Source organism: Thunnus thynnus, chromosome 16 (genome assembly GCF_963924715.1).
Source record: "Thunnus thynnus chromosome 16, fThuThy2.1, whole genome shotgun sequence".
In the NCBI taxonomy this organism is placed as follows: domain Eukaryota; kingdom Metazoa; phylum Chordata; class Actinopteri; order Scombriformes; family Scombridae; genus Thunnus; species Thunnus thynnus.
Window position 1 is genome coordinate 3,697,910 of NC_089532.1, and position 12,217 is coordinate 3,710,126.

Here is a 12,217-nt window from a genome sequence, read left to right on the forward strand (position 1 = left end):
ACTGTGGTATTAATCAACCTGAGCCAGCTGTAAACATGAGTCTGCTTCGTGCACATGGACATTATGCAAAATTATTTTTTTTTAGCCATGCTGGTGGTGTGACTCTAGTAGTCCAGATTGAATATCTCATGAAATTTTGCTATGCTTCCCAGAAGATGAATCCTACATTTGTAATCCCTCCAGCGCCACCATGAGGCTGACGTTTGTGACCAAATACCTGCAAAACTACTGACATTCCCATCAGTCTCAGCTGTAGTGTTCCAGTGTTCACTGGTAATTAGAAAATGCATGCTAACATGCTAAACTACCATGGTAAATGTGGTAAACATTATAGCTACCTGCTAAAGAGCAGCACAAGTTTGAAAATGAAAAAAATCAGGAGGTGTGGAGATAGAAAGAAGCGAGGTCACCAAACCTCTGTAGCCTGCTCCTCATCTCTGCTAGCAGCTAGCAACTCCATGCTACATTAGCCGCCGACAAATTTTACCCAGGAACAAGCTAACATGTAACAGTCAAAGTGTGCCACGACCATGAAGAATCATTGCAGCAGTGGTCCAGTTTGTTTTCCTATGTGTCTTGGCTTCATGTTAGTTCAGCATAGATACACATGCTAGCTTGCCTCCGGTCTGCTAGTTTACATCTGCACGTTCCTCTCCCGCTTCAAATGTCTCTGTACCTGATCAAAAGATACAGAGACGTCTAACTAAAGCAGAAATTGTTTTTGCTTTATTCACATCTGAATCTGTCACAATATCAAAACTATAAATATGGTGGATTTCAAATAGAGGGCACTCTTACTTTGCATTTTTAACCTCCTCAAATTTAATTTTATGAGCATTTTATAAACTTTTAAAGTTGTTATGCTGCATACTTTTTAACTTCCTGACCCTGTACTGCACTGTATAGTACATTTTGTAGTACTACACTGTAAGTACAGTTGTACTTGTACATGGGCAGATTGCTATGTGTGTTTGTGACAGATGGACACCAGAGGAATACAGACGGGCGTCTCACATGTTAATCATCAGAAACCTCATGTTGATCATAACCCTCAGTGTTTGTGTGTGTGTGTTGAATGTGTGTAGAAAAGTCTCAAACATGCATGAATATGGATTTGGCTCTCATTACTCCGTCTCAAGGCTGGAGTCCAACAAACCTAGATATAGATATACATATAGACATGTGCTGGTGAGGCAAGGCCTGGGCAAAAATCACCCCACGTCTGTTGAGTAACTTTATCCTGCTGGTGGTGTTTGTCTATATCTGCTATCTCATGTCTTGCAGTTTAAAAAGGTGAAGTGAAGCCCCCGCTGTCTCTGCAGAATCAGAATTTTGTAAGAACTGCAGAAATTTTGGGATTGATAGGCATGAATCTGTGAAATTCAGCACACAACGTTCAAAGGATTTCATCAGCCAAAGGGTCGCAAAAAACTTCACTTCAAGCAAGAGCACATTAAAAACAATCAAAATTGCAGTTAACAGTGTGTCTTCTGACAGCGGCAATGACATGCAAACTCTTTGGTCTTTCTCTTTCACTTCAGTGAAACAGGCAAACCTCAACATGTTTGATTTAAAATGTCAATTCAGCTCTTCAGCACAAAATCCTCAGGGTAGCAGAAGAGGTTTCTAACGATTAGCTACGGCCATGGTCCATTATTCTTTGATCATATTGTACTGTGGCACCTCAACTAGTGCCTGTGGTGTGTTGATTGACAGGTAGCATAAAGCGGTATGAGTGAAATGTGCCCTGGGAGGCGAGTGCAGAGATATACAGTCCAAAACAATGCTTTCCTTCACTGAGGAAGGGATTTAACAAAAGAAAGAAGGAGACCGATGTAATGCTGGCACAAACCGAATCTAGCAGTTTTTTTTTAGGAGGGAGGTAAAAGGTTGGAGTCTGATTGAAATGCGAGGAAGGCAGGACGAGAGAACGTGGAGAGGAGGGACAGAACACGTTAGACGAATCGGGGGAAACGTGCCCTGAAGCTGAGTGTGCAGGAATACACAGATCAGTGTGAGGTTTCACTTCAGGGGAGTTTGGATCTGATGAATGTCAGAGATGAAGAAAGAGCTTTGATGGGGGGAAAAGAGGAGGAGACAAGCAGAGAAGTTGTGTTAAAGGTTATTATGTGTGTCTTTGTCAAACAACTCAAGTAATTCATCTCAGAGATTCAGTTTACAGTATCACCCGGTATATCATAAAGGCTTACAGGAATACAGTCTGATATATATATGTCATACATTGTTTGTTTGTTTTCTTCAGCACTCTTAGCCTGTCTTAGCCTCAGGTTTTACAAACAATGCCTTTTGCTTTAGAGCGTTTTTTATTGGGCGCCTCAGGTCATAATGTGTTAAGTAGTATTTCCTTTTTTTCTATCCAGTTGTTATTTGTAAATGTAGGCATTTAAAGTGCTGAGAATAGACGAAACAACAATAGAAAAAAATACTACATTCCTTGAAATTTATAGCAGTTTTGGGGCTTAAAAAATATCAAAATTTTACAGCATAACAGGATAAACTAGCTACATCTTAAGTATCAGTGTTGGTATATTCTATCAACAATAATGTTCCTTTCACTGTATGACTGATCTCATATTTCTTTTACTGTGTATCTCTGTATAAACTGAAATAACACATTCTCTAAGCTATAAAAATGCTTTTCGCACCAATGTCATCACGATAATTTACTGCACTTTCATTGCCAAAGGCCAGTGAAAGTGATGGGAGAAAGGAGGAGACAGAGAGAGCAGAGGGAGAAATATATATTAGCACAAACCCCAAACGGGAACAAAATGTACCTGCTGACCTGTGGGCTGAGGTAAATGCTCTCACCTCAACACTTAAAGCTGCAAATATGGCAGAACACCACAGAGGTCTCCACACCCTCAGATTTTTTTTCGTTTTCAAACTTGTAGTTTTCACCCCCAACTGATGCTGACTCAAATGACATCACTGGAGGCAATTCATCAGATTTCACATAGCATAAGCAGTAGTACTCCACAACACCTGGAAACACACTTTGATGTGTAAAATCAGTGGCGTTCCCCTTTAAGGGAACAATAGGCCAATCAAAACTTTGTAGTTAAGAATGGAGGCATAGCTAGGTTGCTACTTCGCTACATCTCTAAAAAAAATAGCAACAGAAAAACTAAAATCAAAGAACATATTAACCACAAAAATTCTGATTTCATGTGGATGAAATGACTTACAGAAATACAGATTATGAACTTAGCGTATTGAGGGAAGCAATAAAAATACAGAAAGCTGAAAAATACAGAAGCTAAATTAAGAAAAGCAGTCCAAAAAAACTCAGCCAACGACAGGGTTGATGTTTTCATTTTTAGATTGGCACATTCATCATCTGTATCTTCAGTATCTGTGAAGGATTTTAGGCCTCGGGCTAAATGTTTTAGACCGTTTATCAAGTTGAATGACAAGCGCTGGAGCGAGAACATACAGGGTGGCACCAACCATATGTGCTGACTCATGACGAAAGTTTGCAGCTTTAAAAAAAAAAAAAAACAGTATCAGAAGACAGACGCCGGCTAATGATGACAAAGTAAAAGATGCAAAGCGACAAAAGCAGCAGAAACTCGTGGAGCCACAGTGCCAGTGCAGAGGGGTGGGGGGCAGGGGGGGGGTGTTAGGGTAGATTTGGATGCAGGGTTCAGTTTTCTGAAAGGGAGCCACGCTGCACTCACAGTTGACGTGCTCACTCGTAATGAGAGCTGATTTGGGACTTAATCACGCATTAAGCCTTATTGTTGCACCTCCGGCCAACTGATGACACAGTGGACAGTCTATCGCGCTGTCTCAACCCAACCGCCCTGGGGCTCGACCTCACAGCGTGCAAATGGCATGACGTAAGGTCCGACTCGCCCCGTGTCATGTCTGTGTGTGTGTGTGTGCGTGTGTGTGTGTGTGTGAATTGGACAGACTAACAGAGACAGGAGTGAAAGGTCAGAAAGTCAGTTTGTACAACCAATCGGTTTCCAGATCTGGTTTACATTGCAGTATTTAGAAGAAAGTCAGATTCAGATACACACAAAATTACAGATTTTTTCCCCCCATTAATATCCTTATAAATACTTCTGTTTATTTTCTGTAATTTACATTATTTAAATGTTTTGTATTTCAAATATAAAGGGTATACATACATATATTTTATAAAAAACCCAATGTAATTCATTAAACAATGTAATTTTATATAATTTTAATATGTTTTAAAATTATTTACTCTAAATTCAAACACAAAAATAATTAATGTCTGTATGTACATGTACATTTGTCAATTAAATTTGTATATTTTTATGCTCTAAATATACTATCATTATCATTATTAGTACTTGTATGTATTTTAATGTATTTATAATCTTTCATTTGTAATTGTTTAGTGTAGTTTTATGCTTTAAATACAGTGGTATATAAAGTATGCATGTAGAATATATAAATTTAAGCTGTGAAAGTATCACATTTTTCATTTCAATCATTATTTGTCTGTATGTGCGTGTAGATTTGTAGAGTAGAGTTGTATATTTTTATATTCTGAATACAGAATTAATCATACACATGTGTAATTTCAATTATTGTATTTATCAGTAGTTGCCAGTATTTTTCATATTTTTATTATTTTTGTATCTTTTTGCATTCTTAATATACTGGTGTATAAAACATGTATTTTATAAAATCTCAGCTGTAAAAATATTTGAAAACATTTATTTAAAAGTGTGCCTGTTGAATATTATTTAAGTCTGCATTTCGGTGTAAATCTGTAAATGTTAATATTCTGATTATACTACGACAATGTTGATTATTAACATTAATACTTCTTTAATTTATATTAATTATGTATAATTTTATATTATAAATATACTGGTACATACATATACTGGTTATTTCATTTGTTTAAAATACTTCCATTTAAATAACAATAATAATGATAATTGAGGAGTTACTCAAAATACTTCTCATATTAATGTCTGTATTTGTGTTTTTTACATTTTATTGTGTTATAGATACACATATTTAGTAAAATCATAGATGTAATTTGTTTTAAATAACTTTATTTAAATAATAGTCTTTATTTGAAAGACATGCTGTAAATATTGTTGTCTGTACGTGCGAATGCAGAAACCACACTTACAACCATCAACCGCAGTTGAACTTTTCCTTTCACCTTAAGGCTGTTTTTGTTGCATTATAAAACATACCGGCCCAAATTAACAGTGTGCAGCACGCACAATTATGTAAGCATATCAAGATATCGCGTTTGACGGTAACACGATAAGATCCACTTTCCCTTTCCTGTGAAAGCGTCTCCTTGGCTTTCATTATGTGTGTGCAGCAAAACTCCCAACATGAAAGAGAATCAGTCCATTTGTTGTGATGAATGGGTGGATGATATTGGGAGTTGCAGCATTCTTCTCTGAGTTGAGGCTTGTCTATAAAATGTGTAGCCTTGGGTGGTGTGCATGTAAGCCAGGCAGGCTGCATTAAACTCAGATTTCAAAAGCAATGAAATAACTCAAAGTATTGTACTGTCTTCTAACTGAACACTCCTTCTTCTTCTTCCTCTGCTTTCTTTTCAGCTGCTTCCGTTAGCGGTCACCACAGCGAATCATCCGTTTCCATCTCTTCCTGTCCTCTGCATCTTCCCCTGTCGTGCAAACCACCTGCATGTCTTCACTCAACATATCTATAAACTTCCTCTTTGGCCTTCCTGTCTCCTCTTGCCCGGCAGTTCCATCTTCAGCATCCTTCTCCCAATATAACCATCCAACCTGAGCTGTCCCTCTAATATCCTCATTCCTACTCCTGTCCATACTCGTCACTCCCAACGGAAATCTTAGCATCTTCAGCTTTGCCACTTCCAGCTCCACCTCCTCTCTTTCTATCAGTGCCACCGCCTTTAAACCATACAACATAGCTGGTCTCACTGCCCTCTTGTAAAGCTTCCCTTTTACTCTTGCTGGTACCCTTCTGTCGCAGATCACTCCTGACACTCTTCTACCCCCACTCCACCCTGAATGCACCCTCTTCTGCACTCCCCGTTACTTTGAACAGTTGACCCCAAGTATTTAAACTCATCCACCTTCGCCACCTCTACTCTTTGCATCCTCACCATTCTGCTGTCCTCCTTCCGAGTCATGCAAATATATTCCCTCTTGCTCCTGCGGACTTTCATTCCTCTTCTCTCCAGTGCGGACCTCCACCTCTCCAGGCTCTCCTCAACCTGCTTCCTGCTCTCACTAAAGATCACAGTGTCATCTGCAAACATCATAGTTCACATTTTCTTAAGTGCTTTGACAAATGTTGCGAGCCTGCTGTTTCAATGTTTTGATGAAATGCACTTGATTGTTATCAAGGTAATATCCTGCAAAATGGTTCCTGTTGGCCATAATTTTGATTAAGTATGTATACTTCCCTTTTTCTATTGTCCCTTTGGAAGCATGTGGTGATGCACTAAATTAACTTAATTACCTCCTTACTTGAGTTTTCCATTTTATGTTACAGTGATTTATACTTCCACGTAAATATATTTCAGAGGTAAATGTTCTCATTACTCATACTATATTTATTTGACAGCTATAGTTAATAGGTACTTTGCAGATTTGGATTTTTTATGCAAAATGTATGATCAGTTTTAATAAAATATCATGCATTGCTATAGATTAATTAGTCCAAACAATATGTAAAGTCAACCATGAAAGTTGGTTGTTCTGACAACTAATATGTTTAAGCTGAGTGACGGTCGACTTACTGGTTTTATTCCAGAGCTTTTAATCATGTAACAGGATCTTCATCAGCGAATGGAGTTTGCTCGGTTGTCATGGAGATGGATCTGTTGACATGCAAGCTCAGTCGCTGTTATAATCTCATCCATAGCACTTTTAGGACTCCTCGTCCATGTTGGCTTAGTTAAATGCAACAGAAAAGTTGTTCCTGTGTCTGTGTAAGGTTAATTGTTCAGTTATCTCTTGGTAAATATTAAAGATATGCAAAATATCTCTCTTTTATCTTTCTATAAAACATTAAAATCATTCTGATGACATTCATTTAACTGATCAAATGGGATTTTGGGAGACCAGACAACCATCCTCGTTATATAAAACATTTCTTCACTGTTAGTTTGTGGATCTTAGCCACAGCATAGTTTAGAGGCGTGCTTTTGGATCTCAGTTGGCAGAAACTGTTTACATTTCCAACAAATGTGGTTGAGGTCTAATTTGTTACATTTCTTTCTTATCTTCCTCAACATAGAGGGGGTAGGTGTGGATGGTGGCCAACAGTCAGCACAGCTCCATATTTCTCTAACAGCTCCATATTTGCTTACCAACACCCATCTCTGAGCGATCCTATCCAATCTGAAGGATTTGATTTAAACCACTCTCATAACTTTACACGCCCACATATTCTGTTTCATTTGGAAAAGCACCACATTACTGAAGCTTGAGATGCTCTAACTTCGATTTTATTGTGACTAAGCAAGCAAAATCTATCTGGAGATAAAGACCATGCGATATGATTAGGAAAAGTTAGTAAGTGGACCATGAATTGAAACTGTCCACATATTCTGCTTCATTTATAAAATACATAAAAGACAAAGTAACATTCTGCATAATGAGTTTTTTATATTTAATACTTTGACAACTTGTAATCATGTGTTTTCACATACTGAAGTAGCATTACCACTTGTGATCAGCAGAAACAAGTAGTGAACACAACATTAACATATCGTTAGCTTTTTAAGTTGATATGTTAAACTTGTTAGCAAACATTTGCTTATTTCCACATCCAGCAGTTACAGAGCAACATTATCATTCATTTGGAGTCGTGTTTCTGTCCACCTGGTGAATATAAGTCCAATATTCACTCTTTTATCTCTGTTTTTGCTCTCTATCAACTCCTGAGGGAAATATCTGGCTCTTTAGCTGCTAAATGCTCCACTATGTTCACCAGCTAGTCTACAGCTAACTGTGTCTGTTTGCTGTTTGGTGCTGAGCAGGTAGTGTACAGTGGCTTTTTAGAGCTTTTTCTCTGAAAAGAGCTGCCTGCTGCAGCCAAAAACGATGCTATGAGACAACTGAGAGTGAACCAAAACAGTAAAGTTGCAGCCAGACAGATAAACAACGAGCTGAAACTCGCTATAAAGCTCCGTAAAGCTGAGAGGAGCTGCAGAGTCACTGATAATTCTCTGAAAGTTCATCACTAGGGGCCACGACCAACACATTACACACTGTCAGCTCATGCATTGTTATTATCAAAGTATTGATTATAGCCTCTTTAAGGTTATGACTAGTTCTTGCGGTGAAGCAGATGTTGCCATAGGGAACGAAACTCCCCCCTGCACGTACTGTATGGATGAAATTATCAGTAAAAGGGCGTGGGCTCAAAGTATGTGTTGGCCTATTCTCTGTTGTATGAATATATACCCACAGGACATAGGCATCAACGTCAGCTATTCTGATGAGGGGCCCAACCCACTTCTTACCCTCCTAAATCATTGATTCCCTCTCTGCAAACACACACACAAAAAATCTCCTTCTCTCTCTGGAAGTGCTCATTGTTTTGAGTCCTCCTCCACACTTTGATGTGAAGGGGTCAAGCGGAGGCTCCCTCCTCGTCCCCGGGGAGAGGCGAAGAGCAGAATATTCAGTGTTGGGAACATCTGGGAGAGCGCGCTAAGCAGGGCTTACTTGGCAGGCGGTTGGTATTGGCACCGACAACCTTCCTACCGGGGGCCTTTCATCTCCGTTTGAACATGTGGACTCGGCCCTAACCCTGGGAGGAGTCGGAGGGCTCGCTGCCAGCAGAGGCCAAGGCGTGGTCGCTCTGAGGAGGAATCCGGCTCTCCTGCTGTCCTCAGGAGCTCCACCGAGCATTCCTCCTTCCCTCCCTTTCTCCCTACCCATGTACAAGCTTCCCTCACCTCTTCCTAACATACTGTCAAAGCCTCTGCCTTCAAAAGCATCCAGATAGTAGGTTTCAGAAGACTGATTGTGATGTTTAATTGCCAGCATAGAAGCTCATAGTGTAGAAATCATCTTCCAACTCTTAAGCTGCGCCAAAACCTTAACTGCTAAGATTTTTTTAAGGTTACATCGAGGCAGAGTTGACACTTTGGATGAAGAATTAGTGGATGTGATATGAATAATATGGAGCCTTGCAGGTATCGGGTGTAAATAGTATGATAATGTACGCAAATAAGTAATAAACTATTTGTGCCCTTAAAACCCTATTCCCCGAGGGAATAAGGTGAATGGAAGTGATAACATTTGTGGGTTACACTAAACTATAACCAGCTATAACTGACTGTACGAGCTACAACAACCTGTAACTTCAGCTCCAACTGTCACAAAACCCTGAAGCTAACACAGGGGAGCAAATTCATCAATTTATGGGATGAAATCTACAAATTCAAGGTTCAAATGTACTATTTAATGTGCATGAATTATCAAAGGTTTTATTCCAGTGCTAGGCGTCATTGAATAGGGAATACTTCTGTCTTGGGACAGTGGGTGTGTTTCGGTGATAATGATGCAGGGCCATTATGAAAACACAATGACACAGACTGTAATTATTGCACAGATAGCACTTTTGTGCAGAGGCTAACAATGTGTTCATGTGCTGTAAATCATATTAGAATGTATAAAAAAAGTGCTTGGTAAACAAATATTTTTCCATCCACCAGTTTTCATTTGTGCATAAAATCCATATGGAACCATAAAAAAAAACAAATAAATGTTGCAGAAACAGTTTTAATGCCAGGCGGAGGATGTAAAAGTTGACATAATGAAGAGAAGATACAAAACAGGCAAAAACACATATTTCAAATGCACCTCCCTGTTGTGGTAACTGCTTCTGCTTCTGCTAATGTTGACAAAACATTCACGTCTTTCTGCAGCTCACCATTCAGTGCAATGACGAATATAATAAGCGTTGTTGTACCTGCAACATCCTCAGTTCAGGTTTCCAGATCCACCACCAAAAAAACAAACAAACAAACCAAAAGTGGATCAAAAGTATCATTCATCCGCTAAAATAACAGAAATGCATCTGCGGTGGGAGGCATATCATAATAATAAAGTAAAATGATATATTACAGTCACTGATGTTTGATGTTATGAAATATTATCATCTTCATCTTGACTTTATTCATATAATCCAGCACTAATTCATATTTTATTTTGCCAAAATCTCAGAAATGTGCTTAAAACTTGTGCAGCTTTTTGATGCAAATGTAAGTAAAGGCAGGAAGAAAGTGTTTTTTTGAACAGGGAACCAAAGACGTCCTGTAACACCACCAGCCTGTGTGTGTGTGTGTGTGTTTATTATTAGGTGATGCGGTCTGAGCAGCTTTTGGACGTGAGCTGGATACTGTCACAGAGACTCACAGGGACGCGGCGCAGCACAAGTGTTTGTGGCCGTATTTCATCATCACTTGAATGTGCGAGACTAAAGCACGCCGCTGGTGAAAACAGGTGTGTGTAGACTGAAGTCTGAGTGTATGTGTGTGTGTGTGTGTGTGTGTGTGGAGACAGAGTGTGTGTGTGTGTGAAGCAGGAGGAGGCTGGGGAAAGTCATTGAGCCTCTCCGGCTTCATTATATCTGGGTCATTGTGTTTAAAAGCTGAGCGGCGCCAGAGCAGCAGGTCAGGGAATACCTCAGATTGTACCGTGATACCCCGGCCAGGCTGGCACTGCTGGGATACCCGACTAACATTCCCAAAACCTCAACCACTTGAGCCATTTCAACATGAATTTTGAGGTCCAATTATGATTATAGGTTATAATGTTCACACTGCTGCTGAAAATGCCCCAGTCTAATGTAAAAATGGTGGAAGAATGGTGGGGCAAGAGTTTTTGGGGGGAGTTTTTCCTTATTCGATTCTGGGGTCAAAGTATTGAGAATGCTATATGCTCTACAGATTGTAAAGACCCCTCAGGCAAATTTGTGATGTGTGATATTGAGCTATATAAATAAAAACTGACTTGACTTGACTAGAAAGCTGCAAGGACCATTAATTTTCTGAACTCACAGCAAAAAAAATACCTTTATTCAACCAGACTACACAGCCGTGACCAGGAAATTATAAATATTGAGATCATCAAGTGTTTGGATGTTTTATATTTTATTCATGCAGTTAACTGTTTGATTATATTTTCTGTATTTTTTCCCCAAAATGAAGGATTTAACTGCTGTTGCAAAGCTTTCTCAGTACTGTTACGTGCAAGATTCTGGTGGAGAAATAGGAAAATAGTTAAGTCATTTGTTTGTTGTTGCCCTAAAGGTAGTCAAACAGAATAGTCCTGCCAGGATATGGCTTTATCTTTCCATGCTTCATTTGTCAACCAACTGTCGTATCAGTGTGTCCCACATATTGTCCCTGTAGTTTGCGAATCTGGCTTTGTGTGTGACCTTAGTGTAAAAAGGAACCCCAACCCTGCTCATTTTAACTCCGTCCCTTTAGAGCAATGATTGTCAAAGAAGAGTCAGCATTCAGTGCATTGTACAGCAAAACTGGTGAAAAGGTGAATTTCACTTTCATTTGACAAGAAAACGTGTAGATTTCACTGTAAGTGCGACTCCTTACATACATACCCTGCAATCAGTTCAAAAAGTCAAAATGTATGTTTTCGTACAAAGTCTTGTCCATCTGAGGTTTTATGTTGTTCGGGGGTCCATGACAAGAAAATATTTGCCTTGGAGAGCAGTAAACTTTTTTCAATTTACATGTTTTATTTCAACAGTGTCTCAAGTTCAAGTTGAAGAATGTAAATATTAAAGTGCACAAGCTATTTTGGAGGAATTTGCTGGACAAGGCTAAAAAAAAGAACTACAGGTGTAAGTCTTCTCTCTTTTTTTTAAAATACTAACTTTGCTGGAGTTTTTGCTGACATGGGGTTGGGAACAAGTACAGCATAAATACATTTTTCTGTAAAGATTTTTTATTATGCTTAAAAGTATTTAAATATGAGATGATTTGAACCAGAAACCTCGTAGTGACAAGCTCACTTTCCAGTAAGAGCTTCTGTTCTTTTTGCCTTGTTTTGGGAGAGAAGTCAATGTAAAATTACAATAAATAAAATAGTTACCTCTTCTTTGTTGATCTTAAACCAGGGTTATGTGGAGTGCAACCACTATGCTTGTATCTGTCCATCCGTTCATCCATTATGGCGTCTTTGCTCCAGTGAGCTAGCTGACTCACCTGAAACGA

The 12,217-nt window shown here is 39.0% G+C and overlaps 1 long non-coding RNA gene across 1 annotated transcript in view; it reads left to right on the top strand.

Annotated features, from left to right (window-relative positions):
- The window catches only part of LOC137200365 (uncharacterized), a 46,270-nt gene that overhangs the window by 14,040 nt on the left and 20,013 nt on the right, over positions 1–12,217 (top strand). Inside the window, exon 3 of the long non-coding RNA XR_010931950.1 lies at positions 10,339–10,481. This is a non-coding gene — a long non-coding RNA (uncharacterized lncRNA). The remainder of the gene's footprint in view (positions 1–10,338; positions 10,482–12,217) is intronic.